Source organism: Macaca mulatta, chromosome 9 (genome assembly GCF_049350105.2).
Source record: "Macaca mulatta isolate MMU2019108-1 chromosome 9, T2T-MMU8v2.0, whole genome shotgun sequence".
NCBI classification, from domain to species: Eukaryota; Metazoa; Chordata; class Mammalia; order Primates; family Cercopithecidae; genus Macaca; species Macaca mulatta.
Genome location: NC_133414.1, coordinates 3,695,021 through 3,713,481, shown reverse-complemented (window position 1 = coordinate 3,713,481; position 18,461 = coordinate 3,695,021). Strand labels below are relative to the sequence as shown.

Genomic DNA, 18,461 nt, shown 5'->3' with positions numbered 1-18,461 from the left:
GATGTGATTTTGTTTTTTAGGACCACTGTTGGTTAAACTTTTTATTATCGTGATACCACTCATTTTTACAGAGAGGTGAGCACAAGACAGGCCAAATTTGAGATGTGGAATCAGGAAAAACAGAAAAAGTGGAAGAAATGGCAAACGTGGACGTGAGAGCAGCTGGGTTTTCTAGCCCTGGGTGTCTGCAGGAGTCATATTCCCGGAAGGGCTGGGAGAGGCCATGGGGAAAAGGAAGGGGTGCAGGGGAGTGCCCCACCCTCGCCCTGTGCCTGCAGGTGGGCCGGCTTTGGACCCTGCCTGGATGATCTGTGAAGAAATAGGGTTCCAAAAGGGCAGACCCCAAGAGGATGCCTTATAGAGGTCCCGGCTAATGTTTCCATGGCAGCTTGCTGAGTGGCCGCCCTGATCTCAGCCCTTCCGGGGGTGACTCATTGACTCCTCCCAAGCTGGCGAGGTCGGGTTCTTCTTTTCCGGTTTACACATCAGGAAGCTGAGGCATGGAAAGGTGAGGTGATTTGTCCCAGGTTACACCTTCAGTAGATGGTAGAGACAAGGTTTTATTCATTTATTACGATAGTCCACGCTTTTCATCACATGCCAGTCACCCCAGGGTGGAAGACTCAGACTTCCTCTTAGCAACAGACTTTTCTAGTCTTGATTTCTCATCGGTAAAGGGGGGGATCCCAGTGCTTAACTCACTGTGATGACAGAAGGACTAACATGAGCTATTTTATGTAAGCTGTTAGGAAGCCTGGGGCATGGTGAGCACTTGGTACCTGGTGGGCGCAGGACTGGAGTAGGGAAGACGGGCTGAGAGCCCTGTGCTCAGGACAACGTGAGGACACTCGGCAGGTGCGTGGATGGACTTGGCGAGGCTGGGAGAGGCATGATGTTTCACTAAAGACCCCTCCCCTTCTTTTCTCTCCACTCACATCTTCCAGGTAGCCGGGGAACACCCTGGCTGAGCTTTGATCAGTTGCATCTAGACTAGTTTGGTGTTTAAGTGCAAGTCACTAAAATGCCCTGTGCCTCAACGTTCTTCTCACCCACACATTGGAAGAAAGAATTCCTACTTCCCAGAGCCCTTGGGAGGAGTAACAGAGGTAATGTGTGTAAAGTGCACATGAAAGGAACTCAACTGAGGGCGGCATCTTCATTGGTACCCTTATCATTGTTTTCATTATTGCATTGTCGTCCAAGCTGATGGACTGAGGGGGGTCATTCCAGCGGACACAGGGGAGCTGTGAGGGTCCTGGATTGCGTGGGGCCATGTCTGACCTGCAGATGCTGCAGAGTTTGGATCGAGTTACACGTGGAGTTGGGGAAGCCTGACTGAAGGGCGCTCTCTGGCCTTTTAGGGGCCGCGGTTTGCAATTTTTTGAGCCAGGGTCACCTTGAACATTCATGTTGAGAAACAGGCTGATTTCACATGGTTTCTTTCTGACTAAAAAATTCAAACCATGCCTCTCCTGAATCCACCTTAGCCTGGGCCTGAGCAACGAGTGGCATCCTAGGTTTGCTCTGAGCACCTGCTCTGGAAACCCAGAGTCTTTGTTGACCATGTGCTGCTCGATGGAAGCCCTGCAGTGGAGGCTCCAGGGAGTGCGCACACTGGGCCTTCACCAGCGCTGGGACCCCAGACCTAAAACTCCAAGGGAATTCCAGCTTGCATGAGGTTGGGGCACTGAGGAGACAGACCTCCTGGGCTCCAGGGGCTTTGCACGCTGCTGGCCAGTGGAAGACCAGCTGCGACCCACTCCCTGCCAGGCTGGGGCTGCACAGATGCCCACGGACAGGACGTCATGCCTCGCACGACTTTCCAATTAAAAGGCAATCAATTAAAATTAATCCCTTTGTTTCTACGGAAGCCCCATCACACAGGCGTCATCTGGGCTTGCGTTCTGACATTGGGAGAAGCTGTGAAATCACCCAGCAATAAATAATAAAGGGCTGAGATTAAATTGCCGATCCTTATTCCCAAACTGATTTTAAATGCAATGAGGGTTATTATTTATACAATGATCCAGTAAAACTTAAAGTTCATTAAATGTCTCTCTGAGTCTTTGATTTATTTTTTAACTGATTTTGCCAATATCTGTAAGTGGTTTCTATTATCCAAACCATATTTATACCTGTATATCTATATCTATATCACATAAAAATATAAATTCAGGCAAATTCAGTCAAAAAATAAATAACTACATCCCATATATATGTTATATATATAATCCCTATGTGTGTGTGTGTGTATATATATATATAGAGAGAGAGAGAGAGAGTGTATACCCCATGTAGACGTGGCTTACATATTTTAAGCAAATGCATTGCTTTAACTTCACTCATGACTTCATGGAACCAACAACTCCTGTCCTCATCTACCTAGGGGCTATCGGGTAACCGGCAAAAGCCAGTTATTTCATGTCGTTTCTGCTGACTGAAATTCAGAATAAATATTGCTAACATTTTCCAGTGTGGAGGTTCAACTTTAATGTTTTGTGAATCCCCTGACTCTCTGACAAATTCAGTGGACATGAGATGCATCGGTTGTTAATTTATTTAATAACAATCCATCCTGTCTTCAAACACTAAGCCTCTTTCTAACCTCAAAGAAACCCCAGCAGATGTTTAGTTCATTAAACAATCAGAATGCTCAGCGCTATGAACGTTATTTATTCAACAACTACTTCCGGGGCACTTACCTTGTAAGGTCATGGAAAATCCTGCAGCAAAGCCGCCAATAATGTCCGAGTTTCCACTGTGCCCTAAAGGATTCTTTCTGGCCGGGCGCGGTGCCTCACCTCTTTAATCCCAGCACTTTGGGAGGCCGAGGAAGGTGGATGACCTGAGGTCAGGAGTTTGAGACCAGCCTGGTCAACATGGTGTAACCCCATCTCTACTAAAAATACAAAAATTAGTTGGGTGTGGTGGTGTGTACTTGTAATCTCAGCTGCTTGGGAGGCTGAGGCAGGAGAATCACTTGAACCCTGGAGGCTGAGGTTGCAGTGAGTGAAATTGTGCCTCTGCACCCCAGCCTGGGTGACAGAGCCAGACTCCGTTTGAAAAAAAGAAAAAAAAAAAAGGATCCTTTCTATGGCTAGGAGGGGAGGGAAGAGGCTGCATCAACAGGCCAAGTGGATGTTCTCCCTGCAGACACTGTTGAGCCAATGTGGGGCATTGATCAAAGCTCACCAATGTCTCAGACCAGCATCCAGGGTACATGGTGCCTGGTGCTGGCGGGCAACTGCTGTCCATGTCTGCCTTGACCAGCTGTGTTAAGGGTTTCTGAAAGGTAGCTTGTTCCCATATCTGTGCCTTCTGTGTTTGTTAGTGTAATTTCATAATTTAACGAAATGTTTGGTAAGCCCATGAAATACAAGATCCAAAAGGATGGATGAGATGTGTTATTGCCGTATAGTTAACTGAACGTTCTGGAAAGATTAAATACAAACTAAAAATGCTGTTGAATCAGACACGTGCAAGAAAACTAAGAATCGTTGAGAAACGTTAAAAAATCGAGATAGATTCTTAGATATCTTTAAAGGTTAGTTCTTGATCTGTCTTAAGAAACAGTTGGATTCTTTCATGCTTGGTGGGTGTATTTTGAGGAATGAGGCACTGGGAGTAGCTCTCTGGGGGCTGGGGGCTGAGCAGAGGCCCTGCATCTGCAAAAGCATCAAAGAACAACTCACATTTGTGTCGTTTAGGGTAACAAGCAGCATTTGTTGTCATTGTTTTCTCTGCTTAACCCATTTTTAAAAATATACTTTTTTTTTTTTAAAGCAGTTGTGGGTTTGTAGCACAATTCAGTAGAAGATACAGATTTTCCAAAAAACTCCCCCGCCCCTACACATAGCCTCCCCCACTACCGACACCCCCACTAGAGTGGTTCACTTGTTACTATCCAAGCACTTATGTCACCGACACACCCTTGTCACTCAGCGTTCAGACTTTACGTCAGGGCTCAGCTTTTTACCCGTTAGGAGGGAGTGGCCACCTCCAAGCCCCTTACATCCCAGGTAGGAAGCTGGAAGCTCTTCTTCACCAACTTTTAAATTTAACTGACCTCCTACCCACACAACTCTTTTTGCATGAGAGCATTGGAAGAAAAAAGAAAGAACCGATTCTTCCTAAAAGGAACATTGAAGTGCTGAGGTCCCACAGTAGAGGACCTAGCAGTGGACACTGGATACTGGGCATGATTCAATTATGTTTCTTAGTTTGATCAAATGCCACTATCTGAGCCATTTTCTTTCTTTCTTTCTTTTTTTTTTTTTTTGGAGACCAGGTCTTGCTTTGTCACCCAGAGAGTGGTGCGACCACAACTCACCACAAGCTTTGACCACCCAGGCTCAAACAAATCTCCCCGTTTTGCCTCCTGAGTAGCTGGGGCAACAGGCGTGTGCTATCATGCCTGGCTAATATTTTAGTTTTCGTAGAGATGAGGTCTCGCTATGTGGCCCAGGCTGGTGTTGAAATCCTGGGCTCAAGCAGTCCTCCTACCTCAGCCTCCTAAGTGCTGGGATAACAGGCATGAGCCCCCATGCCCAGCCTCTGAATCGTTTTCTTTAGGTTAGCAAACTATTGGGCCAGATCTTTTAAATATGTGAAAGCTTTATTGTTTTGTTTTCTTTCAACTGATTCTGTTCTCCACACTCATGTAAGGAGAGAGGTCTGTTCCACCAGATAGATTTTACTGTAGGATCTGGGAGAGACAAAGCCGTGAGTCATTTAAACAGCGGGGTTGCATGGTTCAGAAGAGCTAACTATTCACATAAGTCGGTGTATTGGCGGAGGAGGAAAAATACTCCTTTAAATAAGAATAATAAAACAGTATTAAAAGTAGACCAGGCCAGACACGGTGGCTCACGCCTCTAATCCCAGCACTTTGGGAGGCTGAGACGGGTAGATCACAAGGTCAGGAGTTTGAGACTAGCCTGACCAACATGGTGAAACCCCATGTCTAATAAAAATACAAAAATAGCCAGGCACGATGGCATGTGCCTATGATCCCAGCTACTCAGGAGGCTGAGGCAGGAGAATTGCTTGAACCTGGGAGGCGGAGGTTGCAGTGAGCCGAGATCACGCCATTATACTCCAGCCTGGGAGACAGAGTAAGACTCCATCTCAAAAAAAAAAAAAAAAAAAAAAAAGTAGACCAAGATTCCCCTCAGGCAACTGCTTTCATTCAAGTGTGTTTTTCTTTCTCCTCGGAATGCTCCCTTGGTTACTCACTGGCTGTGCGAATCTGGGCAAACTGATTTCCCTGTCTGTGCCTCAGTTTCCTCTCTGTGACAAAGGGAACCTGATCATGCCAACAACGTCCTTTGCTGTGAACATCGAACTAACAAACACATGTGATGAAGTTAAAACAGCCCCTAGTCCACAGGAGGAACTCAGATGTAGTATTATTGTTTCAGCGTTCCCTTTGAAGATAAAAGACAAGCCCCGATACTTTGCAAGTTGCCTTGCTCTGTGCTGGACTTTCCACAAACCCGAGGATGTCAGAACAGTTTCCAGAATTTTCCATGCTAAAAAAGAATCATGTGAAGCTGTGGCAGGCCACGTCTCACTAAGGCAGGCCTTCGTAACAACAGTTTCAGTAGGCCTTTCCTAGGCCTTAAAGCAGGACAAAGTAATGAAGGAATCTTACAGGGCCCATTTAGGATTAAACAAGTTTTATTAGGGTCTGAAGAAACTCCCCAGGCCTCCACAAGCAAGTTTTATTAGGATCTGAAGGAACTTTCCAAAACTCCATGATGTAGCAGGAGAGAAGATAAGGGTAAGCACCCCAGCACCTGGACCCGTTTAGGGAAGTAAATTTACTGAGCTGCAGAGGAAGGTCTTCAGGACTCAGATATTAGTTATAGAATAAAAAAAGTTAATCACTCATGGGTTTAGATGAAAGCTTAGAAGGTAGATCAGCTCTGGAACACTTTGTAATTTTGAGTTGGTCTGGCGATAATTTCCAGGCCTTCTCCCGGGAACCATTTGCAGAAAATAAAATCTCTCTTCCTCCCCAGTTCATCTGCATCTCGTTATTGGGACGAGAGAAATAGCTGCCTCAGTTTGGTCCAAGAGCAAAATGTCTGAAGCATGTTGTTATTTTCGGAACACTTGTCTTCTGTTTCTGCCATAGCCTGTTAAAGGAGTCCTGCAGTGTGTGGGGCTAAACTACTGCTCAGAGAGTCTCCATTTAAGAAGGAAGCTGGCCAGGAACTGCTAGATGCTTGGAAATGTCCAGCCCGTCCCCAACTCCTGTTCCCCTGGGCAGCTGCCCTGCCTTGCTGAGGGCTTGAGTCTCGTTTCTCGGACAGTAACATTTACCAGCGCTAACAGGTTTATTTTCCCCTCTTTGGAGAAATAGTTGTGATAAATATGCAATATTTATTGCAAAGGTACTGATTGTGATGGCTTATTTAATATGTATTGTTCTGGAATGTAGATCAACTTCTATACTGAAATGCAGAAATGTCTGAAGTGGTTTAATATTTACTCTGCTTTGCTGCTTTCAGATCGAATGCTTACCTTTTTGTTTCTTTTTCCTTTTTTGAGGTAGAGTCTCGCTCTGTTGGCCAGCCTGGAGGGCAGTGGTACGATCTTGGTTCACTGCAACCTCCACCTCCCAGGTTCAAGCAATTCTCGTGTCTTAACCTTCGGAGTAGCTGGGACCACAGGGGTGCGCCACCACACCCGGCTAATTTTTGTGTTTTTAGTAGAGACGGGGTTTCTCCATGTTGGTCAGGCTGGTCTCAAACTCCTGGGCCTCAACTGACCCACCCACCTTGGCCTCCCAAAGTGCTGAGATTACAGGAGTGAGCCACCACGCCCGGCCCTAAACTTTTACTTTTCATTATTCCAGAGACAGTAACAATCAAGATATACCAATCGTGGCTCAAAGTGAGAAGTGAGAATTCTAGCTAAAATTGTAAAAAAAACAAACCAAAGTATACCAACCAACCTACCAGATAAAGAACAGAGCCAAGATTTTTCATTTAAAAATTTCTCAGAAATGTTATAGAAATGCATCATTGTATTAAATGCAAGCTGTATTGATCAGATTTGTGAAAATTCAGTTTTCTTTCCTAGTTTTCCTAGAGCACTGGGATTTCAATGACTTTTCCAAAAAAAAAAAAAAAAAAACCCAAAAAACAACAGAATAATCCATAATTTGTAAGGAGAAAATCCAGACTGGATAATTATTTTACTTTTGTGACTTTTTTCTTGATTATAGTTTAAAAGGTAGGTTGGATTCTGTGGGTACAGTAAGACTGAATTTACAAGGATTTATTCATTGTTTTTCAGAGAATGAAATCTGTATTCAGCATTTCAGACACTAGAGGGAGGCATTTGACTGACTTAGGGGCTCCTCCAGTCCAAGAGGAGAGAAAGGGAGAAACTCAAATGTTCCTCTGCGATGATGTCCATTTTTGTTGTTGTTGTTTGTGTTTTCCCTGATTTTCTCTCCCTTTTTTCTTTCCCTCTCTCCTTCCTCACTTCCTTCCTTTACTTTATCTTTCTGTTTTCTCATAAAAGCAATCTTCTCAAGAGCTCAAATGAACATTCATATTTTACGCATTTAGAGAACAAAGAGGCCATGAGATGCGTTCTCACTACAATGGACACAAATCACAGTCTGAAATCACGGCACCTGGTTTTGGTCCTTAAACACCATTCAAAACCTTTGTTAAGTTAGTGGATATTAATTAATTTCTGGGGTTATGTTTCCTCTCCGTTTTTCTTGTGTTCTTTATTCCACCTGGAAGACGTTTCCCTCTGAAGTTGCTGGAGAGCAGAAGCAGGCCTGAAGAGCATCCTTCTAAGGAACCTGCTGAGACTGTGACCAAAGTGTGAGCTCTTCATGGTCCTCCCTGGCTGCAGTGCGGTAACTGCACCCTGACCCTTGGTGGGCCAGGCAAAGAGGCGCCTGAGTCGACAGGGAGGAAGATTGTGGGCTCCTGCACCTTTTTTCTGTTTTTTTTTTTTTTTTAAAGACAGGGTCTCACTCTGTTTCCCAGGCTGGAGTGCACAATCACGGATCACTGCAACCTTGACCTCCTGGGCTCAAGCAATCCTCCTATCTCAACCTCCTGAGTAGCTGGGACTATAGGCGAACATTACTATCTGTAGATAATTTTAAAAATTGTTTTTTTGTGGAGACAGGGTCTTCATATGTTGCCTAGGCTGGTCTCGAACTCCTGGCCTCAAGGGACCCTCCCATCCCAGCCTCCCAAAGCATGGGTATGATAGGCATGAACCATCAAGCCCAGGCTCCAGCACTTTTTTAAAACTTTAAAATAGAATTAATAACAGTGGTTACTTTATGGGGTTTTGAGGATCCTATGATCATGGCATCTGGCATACAGAGAGTACTCAGTGTTTATTACTTATTATTGTTTTAAATTCTAGTTATTTTAAAATCTCTATTTCTTGTTAAAAACAGGTTGGAATTATCGCACTATGTTGCACAATAATAATGATAATAATAATATCATAACTGGTAATCCTTAAAATCTTCCTCCTAGACCATATAAACTGCTAAATGTTGAGAACTATAATTCTTGTTTGACATGTAGGAGAATCACCTAATCCATACATTAAGGAATAAGAAATATCTTTTCAAATATTCTTGTATTCAACTTAAAATATCTCCATCCCACAAAATTGTATTTTCACCGTCTTAATTGCCAACAAAAGAATGTTATAGTGTAGAATATATTTTGTAATATTCCTTGATTTAGAGTTTCAAATTTCTGACCCAAGGAAAGACAAGATATTCTAATTCTGCACTGCCCAGTAGGGCGGCCTCCGGCCACATGTGGCCGCTGAGCGCCTGCAGAGTGGCCTGTCCAAACTGAACCAAACTCTTGGTGGGAAATGCTCACCACATTTGAAGACTTTGTATGACAGAATGAACAGAAATATCTCGATATTTTTGTGTCAGGTATATATTAAAATAATATTTCACATATTGGGTTTAAAATATATTATTATTATTATTATTATTATTTTGAGACTAAGTCCACTCTGTTGACAGGCTGGAGTGCTGTGTCACAATCTCAGCTCACTGCAACCTCTGACTCCCTGGTTCAAGCGATTCTCCTTCCTCAGCTTCCTGAGTAGCTGGGACTACAGGCACGTGCTACCACACCTGGCTAATTTTTGTATTTTTAGTAGAGACGGAGTTTCACCATGTTGGCCAGGATGATCTTGATCTCCTGACCTCGTGATCTGCCCACCTCAGCCTTGCAAAATGCTGGGATTACAGGCGTGAGCCACTGTGCCCGACCTTAAAAATGTATTATTAAAATTGCTTCTATCTGTTTCTACTTAATATGCTTTAGAAAATTTAAAATGGTATCTGTGGCTTGCATTGTATTTCCATTGCAGTGTTCTCCTAACTAATTTTGTACATCAGAAAATTCAAACTATTACTTCTTATAGCCTAATATTTTATTTTATTTTATTTTTTGGTTACAGGGTCTCGCTGTATCACCTGGGCTGGAGTGCAGTGGCATGATCACGGCTCACTGAAGCCTCAACCTCCTGGGCTCAGGTGATCCTCCTACCTCAGCCTCCCAAGTAGCTGAGACCACAGGCATGAGATACCTCACCCCGCTAAGTTTTGCATTTTTTTGTAGAGATGGGTTTTCACCATGTTGCCCAGGCTAGTCTTGAACTCCAAAGCTCAAGCCATCCTTCTGCCTCAGCCTCCCAAAGTTTTGGAATTACAGGTGTGAGCCACAGCACCTGGCCAATCTTAATATTTTAAAAAGTCGAACAGATTGATGGAGAAAAACGGGTTGAGGATGCATTCACTTGAGAGGTAGTTATTTATTAATTATTATTCGAGATGGAATTTTGCACTTGTTGCCCAGGCTGGAGTGCAATGGCACCATCTTGGCTCACCGCAACCTCTGCCTCCTGGGTTCAAGTGATTCTCCTGCCTCAGCCTCCCAAGTAGCTGGGATTACTGGCATGCACCACTACACCCAGCTAATTTTGTATTTTTAGTAGAGACAGGGTTTCTCCATGTTGGTCAGACTGGTCTTGAACTCCCAACCTGAAGAGAACTACCCGCCTCAGCCCCCCAAAGTGCTGGGATTACAGGCATGAGACACTGTGCCCGGCGAGAGGTGTTTAAAAGGGGTCCACCCAGCAGGCCCTACCCGTCCCTTCTCATTTGCTCCTCCTGTAGGTTTGATGACCTCTGAATAATTTGCCTTTTTGGAAAAGTGGCAATTAAAGCCCTTTTTTTTTTCTTCTTCTTTACTTTCTTGGAAAGGCTGAATGTGAATATGAATTATCAACAAGCCCATCAAACTGGGACGAAGGAAGGTGCTGGATTCTACCTGCGAGGGTTCCCGGGGCCTGATTTCGTGGCATGGTTCTGGTCAGTGTAGGAGCGAGTGCTCTGCTTAGGGATCACGGAGGCTTCCTGGTATTCAGGGCTCTCTGCTCCCACGTGAACTCATTGAGGCCCATTTCCCTGAAACATTTCTGCATGTACTCCTTAAATAAACACATCGCATCACAGGCTGGGGAGTGCCACACCATATTCTTCTCTTAAAATGTCAGAAAATGTCTGTGGTTTATAAAAATTCATTCTCATGTTAGAAAGCTTTACCCCTCATTCTCGGGGTGATGAAATCAGTGGAGATGGATGATATTATCCCAAGTTTTTTCTTCTTCTTGTATTTTAATGAGCTTTGTTGCTCTGCTCTTTCAGTTTATTAGAGATCACCCACCGCCGTGAGCCTGGGAGTTCAGCCGCCTTCTGTGGCTACCCGAGGCCCCACATTTCCACGTGATTCTAATCTTGCAATTCTCTTCTTCATTACATTCTTGCCATGCTGGCTTTTGTAAGATTCTAGAAAGCATTTTACAATACACAGGGCAGGAAAGGCATCATTTATAATACATGGTAGTTACTCGTCTGTTATTTATAAATCATCTTGCTTGGAAGACTTTTATTTCTATGCAGACAGTGAATCCTCAATTTTGTTTAAACAAATTCACGGCTTCCTCTTTATTCCTACTTTTTTTTCTTAAACATAACTCCAATATCTTCATAATAAATAATAAAATAATTACTTTTGTCTTGGGCGTCTGCACAACCTCCAAATACATTCTCAGCCTGGGCTCATATGACATTGACTGTAATGTGGCCAGTTAATCTTGGGGGTCTACAGAGTGCTGGCCGTTCTGTCCTGATTGTATCCAAACTGACTATGAAGATGACCAAAATGACTGAGTGATCCTGCCCGCTTAAGAACGCTTCAATTACTGGGCACATTTTGGACCTAATAAAACAAAGTAATTACTATTTTCAAACAACTGGATTTCCAAGGCCTGCTGCTTCTCTGTAGATTGAAAGAAAGCGGCTCCAGGTCAGTGGGTGCTGTAACGGGAAGACCCTGGAATTGGAATCTGAGGCCACCTACGTTGACCTTGACCACTTTACTAGGTTTTTTCTGAGCCTCAACCCTCAAATATACAACAGGAGTAATAATAGTACTTAAGGGCTCACACGGTCATGAGGATTTGATGCAGTCGTATTGGAGAACACCAGTTTGAAAATGGCACAGCAGTGTGCAATATCATTTCTCTTTTATTATTGACGTTGCTTTACAAGTAATTGCGATCTTAGCCCTGGCCATGTTTCCGTAACACTTTGTCAGGGAAAACTTCAGCTTTGCTAATCAAGGAATGAAAGGAAGGGAAGGAGCTGAAGAGTCTGGATAGATCAGTAAGCCCAGGACATTTCTCTCCCTGGTTCCTACAAATGTATGACTTCTTCAGCATGTTTTAAAAACACTCACATTTCCCAGGCCAGCGCAGACAGCAGTGTGTTTGCTGGCTTGCAGGTTTCCTGGTGGTGACTTTGCGTCCGGCACTGTGGCTTGTTACCCCAGGGGGCTCCTCCTGCCACCCCAAGATTTAATTCTGGGTGACTTTCCTGGGAAGGGGTGGGGAGGGTCCGGGGAGGACTGTGATGGGTGTGTCCACGTAGCCCCGGGGACACCTTTAGAGGAGGGAGAGACCAGAGCGCTGATGGCTGCTCCGGCCCGGTTGGGTGTGCAGATCTCGGGGGTAACCCAGAACCCCCGGCCCCTGCCTCAGGCTGCTCATCTTCTCAAGCTCTCTGTCTCGACTTTAGAGATTATGGAGTTTCAGGCAGCCAGGCTCAGACAAGTCACAGCCACACTTGAAGAATAACCCTCCCGTTCAATTTGGAGTGAAATTTAATGGCATCGATGAACAATTTGCTATCGATTTTTAAATAGACATTATTTTTTAAGCCAGTCTTAGCTTCACAGCAGAATTGGTCAGAAAATACAGAGTTATGGTCCTGCCCCCGACTCACACACACGCCACCAGAGGGCCCGTGTGTCCCAATCGATGAACCTACGTGGACACATCGTTAGCACCCAGAGTTCACAGTTCACACCAGGGCTGACTCCGGTGCTGGGCATTCTGGGAACGGGACAGATGTCTCACCTCCGCCACTGCAGCACACACAGGGTAGTTTCACCACCCTGCAGACCCTCTGTGCTAGGCTGATTCATCTCTCAATAATTTGCTATGAGTTTTTTTTTTAATCCTAATTTTTACCTCTCAGTTGGACATTATTCTTACTGAAACCTGAAGGTAATTTGGTCTCGGTGACTTTGTTCTGATAATTACTATCAGCAGATGAATTAAAGCTGTGCATTGGAATGTTCAAACGTTTTATTTGAACACAGTGATGCCTTGAAGATGCTCACCGTGCACCACATAGCAGATATATTCTGATAAAGGTTTTTCTGTTGTGGCAGGCGATTTCTGTTAGGTGGTTGGTGGAATTTAAGAAGCAATTTCCAAGAGTACAGTACCTTGAGTGGGGTAATTTGATATCATATTAAATGCTACTCTCTAGAAATAAAAGCAAATGTCGCCAAGCCACACATGGCATTTAGAGTCACTAAAGCAGCCGGCTGTGTGAACTCATCTCCGATGGCCTCCCAGTCCCATTGGGGAGGTGGAAGGGCCTGACCTTGTAATCTTGCAGGAATTGGAGGTCCAAGGATCTGCTTTCATCATCAAAGCTTTATGTTTTGAGAAAAACAATACGTAAGCAGTGAGCATTTACCGTACAGGCAACTGTTTCGAGCCAACCTGATTAGGCTTTCTTTATATTACACAAGAACACCTTTCAGATGATGCTCAAGATGATTCTGTTGTCTGTGAAGTTTTTCCCCCACCTTTTTTTTATTTCTTTCTCAGCTTGTCTTCAAAGGAATTAAAAGTTCTGATTTATTTCCAGGCCTTTATAAAAAGCTCCCTGAAAAGCAAATACCATTTGTAGTGGTGACAGGCAATTAGCAAAGCATTTAGATTTATTCTGAGGCACTCGTGAAAGTGGTGTTTTATTTTTCTTTTACAGGAGTTTTAAAAATTCACTTGAAAGCAATGGACTGAGATTGCTTCTGTCGTCCCAAGGACCAGCGGGATCCTGGCGAGGTGTGGGATTCCAAGTTCCAGTTGCCACAGTATCAAAGTCTTAGCCATCTCCTCATTTCCAGATCTTTTTCTAATAAAATCACTGTTTAAATGTCTCACTTTGACTTTATTTACTCCCTTAAATTCCTCCAATGTGTAAAATCGATCTCAAATAATCACCAACTTGTATTGAATCACAGCACAGTACTGGGTATCACGGTGACTTTGTATCTTATGGAATGTGGCTTCTTATTGAATATGGTTTCGTGAGGGTACTTGGGGGAAGACATTGTGACCTTCCTTTCAGGGGGAAGAGGGAGCAGTTCAGAATAAACACAACGATAGTGGAAACCGTCAGGGGAGGCTGGGATTCCAGGCCCAGTTTGCACTGTGCAGGTGCCCAGGTCATTCCTGAGGGTGGCCTCATATCTCCATTCGGAGCTTGCTTGTTTTCTACCAGTGAAATTAATTTCCTCTGATTCCCTTCCAAGTATTCTCCTCCTGCCTAATCTGTACTTTTCTTTAAAGCATCACTTAGAATCTTTGATTCTCAGATCATTTCGGGTTGAAATAATCTCTCTGTGAGATATTTCCTGCATTTGATGTCCTGACATTGACTTTACGTCAACTTACAGTCAATATTAAAATGAAACTCACAATTACAACGTCCACGTCATCATTTCTTGAGTTAGGAAAATACTCCCGAGCCGGGCATGGCAGCTCATGCCTGTAATCCCAGCACTTTGGGAGGAGGCAGAGGTGGGAAGATCACTTGAGCCCAGGAGTTTGAGATCAGCCTGGGCAATGCAGGGACATCTCATCTCTAAAAAATAAAAATAAAAAAATAAAAAAATATTAGCAGGGCATGGCGGCATGTGCCTGTGGTCCCAGCTACTCGAGAGGCTGAGGTAGGAGGATCGCTGAAGTTGAGGCTGCAGTAAGCTGTAATTGTGCCACTGCTCTTGAGTCTGGATGATAGAGTGAGGCTCTATCTCAAAAAAAATATTCCCATGCTCTTTCAAAACTAGTTTTCTCCTAAGGGATCTATTTCTATACACATACACACACACACACACAATCTTCTATACATACACATATATCACGCATATATACATATGCACAGACACACAAACACATGTAAGGAAATAAACGGTTATATAATCAAGCCTTTAGCATGTGTCATTTTATTTTCTGTACAATACCATTAACAATTTGATATCATATGTTATCATTTTTAAATATTAAAAATATTGCTCATACCAGCAATATGTAACATAACATATTAATAGCTATATAATATAATCATCAATTATTAACCTATGGTTAATTAATAATTAATAATTAACAATTATAGCTATGTTAACAATCACCTTTAATAACTATATTCTTATAATGACTATATTGTTAATAACAACCATAATACTGCTAACTCTGTTGTGATGGTAACTGTAGGACATGGTGGTGTGGTCTAGGTTGGAGTACTCTGTGAATAGCCACAGCAGCTGCAGCAGTGACTGACTAAGCACCTCTTCTGTGCCCAGCACTGCACAGAGCCATCGGGAGCATCATCTCCTTAGCTTCACGGCAGCCCTGAATGGCCGCAGGAGACTCCTTTACAGGTGAGGAGCAACTGCAGGATCCATGGGGTGGCGGAGGGGCAACCCCGTGCCTGGTGCCTCCCACACCAGAGGCCCCCTCGGGAGCCTGGTTCTCACTGCAGGGCAGCTTTGATCACCCCACACTCCACACGTTGTGATGTTTCTTGCCTTTTCCACAGACGGCCTATTCCTTTTTGCAGATGCAAAGACAAGTGTCATGGGTGACTTGCTAAAATCCCTGCAAATGTGCTAAGGGAAAGTGATCAGATATTCCCCAATATTTAGTGAAGATTTAATTTCTGGTATCTGGCTCTGTTTTCCTCAAGAGCCACTGTAAATTATCTTAAGTTCCAATATTTTGGCATCTAATCAACAGCTTCTTAATTGCCTCTGATATGAAGAAATGGTGTATACATTTTTAATCAATAATCAATATGTGTTCTGATATTTCATTAATACAGTGTGTAGAATTTGACCTAAGTATTTTCGTGGAGGAGAAGATGAATTAGAAATGCGATCACTAAAACATGGTTCCAGTATAGATGGAAAGCACTGGAGATACTCATACATTTTTAAGATTCTAAAAAGATCTTTACAAAGAATCTTTAATGGCACCAGAGAATGTGGAGCATATAAGATTTAGTCAAAAGGAGAGTATTAAATGTATTCAAATCTGTTAGAATATGAATTTTTTCTTTATTTTAAAAAGTACTAGGAAATACCAAAATGGTGGTAGCCATTTACAGTTATTATCTCTGGGCTTGGAGATTTAGAATGATTATTATCTTCTGTTTTATACTTTTATGCATTTTCGAAATTTTCTATAGTGAGCCTGTGTTTCATTTATAATTAAAGAAAGATGTGTCTAAACTAACAAAGATCACAAAGATAATTCAGTGACGTTTTTCCATGTGCATTTTATCAGTAGGAATGTTCTGGAAGGTACTGTGCTCTCAGTTAAAGCCCTTTTTATGTCACTATTTGTACTCACTGCCTCACAAACCTTCTTCAAGGAAATCACACAGTATACCTGGCTCCAGCCTTATCAAAAATCTCTGCTCTCTTTTTTAATTCCGGTTTAAAACCATTGTTAAGAAAGACACTTGCCGGGGATTTTTCCTCGAGGTGTTTTTTCATGTCCATTAATTTTCTACTTGCCTCAAATTTTCCTTTGACTTTAGGAAATTCGATTTTTATTGTCTTCTTAGGAGGCTTGAGGGCGTAGGCTATGAATACCCTAGCATTTTCCCCTGTAGACTCTTATTTAAATTTAGATTATGACCACATGAAAAATTTGTTGGGAAAAGCAATCAGTAGGGCCATATGTTAGAGTTTCAAAAGTCACCCTAATTTCCATTTAACTCACATCATAAAAATCACCCTCCCATTCAATCAGACTATTATAAGGTGTTTTAGATGAGTGATGAGCGGGTGCCTGCCAAACGCAAGCTAGTAAGAAGGCCTTGATCTTCCCAAGAGCTATTCGTTTTTGTCTTTCCTACATTTCTCTCTCTCGCCTCTCTTTTTTTTTTCTCTCTCTCACACACATACTGCCCAAAGCAAAACCATAAAAAAGAAAGCTCTTAAGAGTACATAAAAGTGTGAGTAAGACTTTAAATTTTATTTTTATTTACTAGAAATTTATGGAACAGGAGCCGAGGCACCGTCATGATTCATCATCCACATCCCATTTCTGCCCACGGCTCTGACATGCACATGTTCCGTGTGGACTGACTCTTACTCTAGAAAGAACCAGAGCTCCATGGGAGAACAGCGAGCTCTCGGTTGTGTCCGCAATGACCCCCAACCAGTGTGTGTTCCGATGGCTTTCATGTCTACTGTGTACTGCCATAATAGTTAACAATTCCTTATGTAATTCACCCAGGTTGGTTAGAGGAAGGCTTCATTGCTGGTTAGATAATGATGAGATGCAATCCATTTAGCTTGTCCAGTGATTCATGGTTCATCTTAGCATTGCCTGCCAGTGTGAAGGACCTGTGTATGGTGTTGCGGTAGCTTTGAAGGGATAGCTCATTGCATGACACTCACGTGTTTGGAAAAGCCATCAGTACCACCATGGATTTGTTTCAACAGCCGTGTTACTTTCCATCTTGCTGTTGAGTTTAACGCTGCTCACAACACTGAATCTTTTGGGGTGACCAACCTCCTCTCATAGACATCTGATTCTTTCTTTTTTCTTAATTTTTATGCTGGATTCAGGGGGTACATCTGCAGAATTGTTACACAGATATATTGCATGGCACTTAGGTGTGAGATACAAATGATCCCATCACCCAGGTAGTGAGCATAGCAGCCGATTCATAGTTTTTCAGCCTCTGCCGCTCTCGTCCCTCTAGTAGTCCTCACTGTTCATTGCTCCCTCTTTATGTCCATATTTATCCAATGTTTAGCTCCTACTTATAAGTGAAAATATGTGATATTTGGTTTTCTGTTCCTATGTTAATTGACTTAGGATGATGGTGTCAACAGAGCTCAGATGTTTGGCCATAGAAATGACACGTACCCGTGTTGCTGCAAAGAACATGATTTTACCATCTTTTATGGCTGTGTAGTATTTCCTGGTGCATACATACCATGCTGTTTTATCCAGTTCCCTTGTTGATGGGCCCCTGGGTTGGTTCCATGGCTTTGCTATTGTGAATAGTGCTGTGATGAACCCATATCTTTTTTGCAGAACGATTTATTTTCCTTTGGATTGGATTGCTGGGTCGAAGGGTAGCTCTTTTTACTTCTTTGAGAAATTTTCAAACTGCTTCCACAGTGGCTGAACTAATTTATATTCCCACTAGCAGTATGGAAGTATTTCCTTTTCTCCACAGCCTCACCACCATCTATTGTTTTTTGAGTTTTCAATAATAGCCATTATGGGCGGTGTGAGATGGTATCTCATTGCGGTTTGATTTGCATTTCTTTGATGATTAGTGATGTGAAGCGTTGTTTCATGTTTGCTGGCTGCATGCATGTCTCACAGACACCTGATTCTTACACCGTGAAAAGAGCTCTAGTGTCTGTTATTTATGTTGTAAGTACACCCATCATGGTAAAGCATGTTGCATTACTCTGTCCCTGCATAGGTTTAAGGAAAGCAATTGAAATGTGTTTTGTTCACTACCAGAGGCTACAAATTACGTATAAATATTATTTGGTAATTCAATCACATTTGAAGTTGGAGGTTAGATATATTTTGCCTGTTATGAGAATTGGCCTGATGAAAAAACAATCAAAGATTCAAATATTCATAACCCAAGAAGAATAGGTTCACCAAAGGAAGAAGTTTTCAAAGTTTTCAGTTTCATTTTCTAACTTTGGTTATTAACGTTCTTCAAAAGACTTTATGAATTTAGAAATCTACTTGATTTG

The 18,461-nt window shown here is 42.8% G+C and overlaps 1 long non-coding RNA gene across 1 annotated transcript; it reads left to right on the top strand.

The window, feature by feature from the left end:
• The first annotated feature begins 449 nt into the window (after positions 1-449).
• LOC144331380 (uncharacterized) lies at positions 450-13,557 on the top strand. The gene is made up of 4 exons (XR_013398477.1): positions 450-508; positions 945-1,106; positions 9,481-9,556; positions 13,427-13,557. It is a non-coding gene; the product is annotated as an uncharacterized LOC144331380 (long non-coding RNA).
• The last annotated feature ends 4,904 nt before the right edge of the window (positions 13,558-18,461 follow it).